This window comes from Callospermophilus lateralis, chromosome 3, assembly GCF_048772815.1.
Source record: "Callospermophilus lateralis isolate mCalLat2 chromosome 3, mCalLat2.hap1, whole genome shotgun sequence".
Taxonomy (NCBI): Eukaryota; Metazoa; Chordata; class Mammalia; order Rodentia; family Sciuridae; genus Callospermophilus; species Callospermophilus lateralis.
In genome coordinates this window covers 71,018,350-71,022,474 of record NC_135307.1, presented here as the reverse complement: position 1 = coordinate 71,022,474, position 4,125 = coordinate 71,018,350, and the positions used below count along the sequence as shown (strand labels likewise).

At 40.5% G+C, this 4,125-nt stretch overlaps 1 non-coding gene across 1 annotated transcript; it reads right to left on the bottom strand.

Annotated features, from left to right (window-relative positions):
- Positions 1–223: 223 nt before the first annotated feature.
- Positions 224–296, bottom strand: Trnaa-ugc (transfer RNA alanine (anticodon UGC)). Its single transcript has one exon. It is a non-coding gene; the product is annotated as a tRNA-Ala (tRNA).
- Positions 297–4,125: the final 3,829 nt, after the last annotated feature.

Sequence of the window (4,125 nt, the reverse complement as noted above, 5' to 3'; positions counted from 1 at the left end):
AGGTGGTGGGTTTTCAAGAACAAGGGCCTCTGTGAAGGTTGCAAGACCAGCCCCTCCCCTATCTCTGGCTTCCTGGTGATATGATCTCTCCTGGTTTCATTGTGGTTACCTCTGTCATATGGATGCACCTAAGGGGACCTTCCAAAGAACTAGCTGTTTGTATTCTTAGTCTCCAAAACTGTAGGCTAAATAGGCCTTATGTGTGTGTGTGGGTGGGGCGGGGCGGGGATGCTGGGGATTGAACCCAGGGCCTTGTGCATGCAAGACATGCACTCTACCAACTGAGCTATATCCCCTTTTGATCATAAATGTTCAGGCTCAGTTATTTCATCATAGTAATGAAAAATGGCCTAATACAGTACATTTCTTAAAAGCATGATCTACACCTTGGCTATAACACATTCTTTTACCCTGAACACTAAATTGCCTCTTCCTCATCTTCTAGTGGCCTTTTTTCAGGTCCCATTCCCCCATCCCCTTTCTTGAAGAATTTGGCACCATTGCCCAGAAACCCCAAACCTTGTTTAGAAATGCCCTCGTTGGTTCCCAAGATACTTACTTACATCATTCTATTTTTCTCTCTTTGGTTCTTCCTTCTTTACATCCATCACAGGTTCCCTTGTCTTCTTCCTCCTGTTTGCTAAAAGGGGGCATCCATCCTAGGTCTCATGCTCTTTATGTTCTCCAAACTCTTCCCTTACACAGATAACTCCCATGTTGGGAGAGCCTTCCCACTTCCCTAATCTTGTAGACCTGACAACTCAACATTCTCACTTGGTATTATGACTTACATATGAGGTATCCCCCAAAGCTCATGTGAAAGACAATTCAAGAAAGTTTAGGGGTGAAGTGATTGAGTTATGACAGCCTTAAACTCACAGTGAATTAATCCACTTGAATGAATTGACTGGGTGATACTGTAGGCAGATAGAGTGTGGCTGAAGGAGGTGGGTCTCTGGGGGCTGAGCCTTTGAGGTACATATTCTGTCCCTGGTGAGCTGAGCTTAGTCTCTCTCTGCTTCCTGGCAGCCATGTCCTGAGCTGCTTTCCTCCTCCACATCCTTCTGCCCTTATGTTCGGCCTCACATTGGGCTCAGAGCAATGGAGTCAGCCAACTATGGACTGAGACCTCTGAAACTGTGAGCCACAAATAAATTTGTCCTCCTCTAAAATTGTTTTTGTCAAGTCTTTTGATCACAGCAGTGAAAAAGCTGACCAAAACACTTGGCCATGCACATCAAATTTCAACCAAACTTCTTTCAAAACCAGAGTCTACACTGCAGGTGGTTTCATGGCAGATTAAAATTAGGCTGGTACTGTCAGATTAAAATCAGGCTGGTACTGTCAGCCCATCTCAAAAACTGACTCATCCATAATATTTGTTTTCTTTATCCCACTAATCTCTGAGCCTCCAAAGTGCTTTGTTCAAACTTTCATTGGATGGCAGTTACCATAGGCTGAGGGGCTCACAGTGTTCTGTGTCATAATCTTATTACTTAATAACTTTGTAACCTTTGTGCCTTACTCTTCTCATCTCTAAAATTGAATCTTCATTGTAGGATGATCATGAGAATTAAATCAATTTATATAGTTGAAGTGTTTAAAACAGTGTCTGGAACAAAATAACCAATTCCATAAATGTGGTGGTATCTCTATACTGTGAAACCCCTAAAAGTGAAGACAGCATTTCACTCCTCTTGGAATCTCCTGCAGCACCTACCATGGCAATTTCCATGTAATGGATGCTTAAGTTATTGTTGAAAAGGCTAACAGAAAAGATGCATGTGTTCAGAATTTTTTCTAAAAAGTCTTCTGCAGTTTAGGCTTTATTAGGGGAACACACACACACACACACACACACACACACACACACATATTCCAGGGAAGAAATTACCTTCTTCAGGATCTGCTGCACAACTTTTATATCTAATCTAGTATGACAAGAGTCATTCCACCCCATTTTAAAATCCTGAAGGATACTTTGAATCATCAGATTAAGTTATACGTAATGTTTGGTTCTAAGTGTGAATTTTATTACACCAGAATTATTGTTTAATTACTATTTTTAAAAGGGTAACTCTTGATTAACTGTGATTTCCATTCATGAGAGCTCCTGATCCTCAGCTCTGCTGGATAAATGAACTTCTGGAGTGAAGGAATGAACAGGCACATGGCTTCACTGTTAGGGTTTCTTTTCTGTTGCAGTGTGGATATGAGTTCTGGGTCAGGAGGAATGTCTATATAAAAGTAAGCCATTACATAAAGCTCTTTAAGATTTATGCACTTTCTTTTATGCCTCTATCATGGCAAGATTGTTATGTAATGCCTGGATTTAAGCACTTCTGCCTCTAACCACAAAGGTCAAAGCAACAAAATTGTGTTTAGAAAGATACTTCATCCCCTGTAGTTAAGCCCTTGGACTTCTTTGTGTTCTTTCAATAAATGTTCACTGGCAGTTAATATGCTTTAGTGGGTTTCTATTACCAGTAATCAAATAGTCTTGCTGAGGTAGCATTGTTCCTGAGCTAGAGAGACTACAGGGGAGGGGCAAAAAAAAAAAAAAACACTGGAAAGGCAGTGTTGCTCAGTGGAAAGAGCCCAGGCTTCAAAATCAAACAGGGATCCAAGTCCTTGTTTTATCATTTACTAGCTGTGTAAACATGTTGAGATTGCGACTCTTCATGTGGGCAATAAAATATTAATCCTGTAGGATTTTGAAATTCTGATTAGAAATAATGTTTATAAAAAGAACCTAGTACTTTGTGTCTGGAAAGATGCTATGTTATTCCTAAGAGTTCTAATTTCAATAGCCTAAAAATAACCTTATTGATTAATAAATCCAGTCGCTGAATCACAGAATTAATCAATTAGTTGGATGCATCTCATATATCACCTAATTTAGGATTTAAAGAGCAACATTTAAAAACAAGACAATTTTTTGTAAACATGGGGGGGGTAGGTACATTTTATCCACATAAAGCTTTAAGAGGCCTGGAGAAAATTCCTCTAGTATAGTATCATTCTTACCCATGGAGTTTAAAGATTCAACCATAAATGGAAGGCTCAGATGGATTCATGCAGATAACCTAATAGAATCTTACAGAACCTGGGGAGTGTTGAGAGCCACAGCCGAAGGGGCCCCAGCAAACTTTCAGACTGCCAGCTGATGATTGGCTCACAGCGGCCCCAGCAACATCTAGCTGATTGGCTCCTCTGCGGTGATGCTCATTGGGCTGTTTCCCTGCCCTTTCAGACCACGGAGCTGCTCATTGGGGGACTTTTTTGGCTCCGCCCATGCGACCCAGCCAATCGGCCTCAAGAGCAGGAGGATTGTGGGAGGAAGAGGTGGTTGGGGTGTGTGGCTTGTGGGAAGCCGGTGGTGGCAGTTGGGCTCTGAGGGTTTTTTCCTGAGGAGCTGTTTTGTTTATCGTGTGTGGTTCTAAAAATAAAGTTAGTTTCTTTTGACAAGTGGCTCCTGAATTGTGCCCAGCCAGACTGCGGCAGCGGAGAAAGCTCTATTTATTCTATTGGGAATGCATTTTGTGGTATCAAGCATTTGATGTTCTTTTTTAACTACAGGAAGCAAAGAAAAAAACACAAGTTATATTCTATCAAGCAAAAAGTAAGACAGGATCTGCTACTGAGAGATTATAGTATGGTAAATTCTCTTGTAATTTTAGAGCATTTTAAACATATTTATTGGACAGAATGAGTACAGCAGAATTTCTAAGTATTTTGATGAATTCCACATAAGACAAAAATTATAATACTACTTATCTGATAGTGACCTCAGTCTAGGTGCATCATATTCATTGGACAATTTGTCCTTCTATGACACTGAGTTGTGTGCTGAGGTGCTATATTTGCCCTCACTGTGTATCAGAAAGAAAATATAGATCAATTAGTAGTTTCTAAATATATGCCCTGGTGGAGAAAAAAAATAACCATAATAATTTCAATGGAAACATTTCATTTTTAGTGTTGTAAGTGACCTTTTGAATATGGTGCCTGCAACAAAAAATCATAGGAGGCCCCCCTACACAATGCTCCCTCATCTAGGGCCTATAAACACTCCTTCCTCTTGTCCCCTTACCATCTCTAGAGAGGGCAGAGATTCCTATTCTT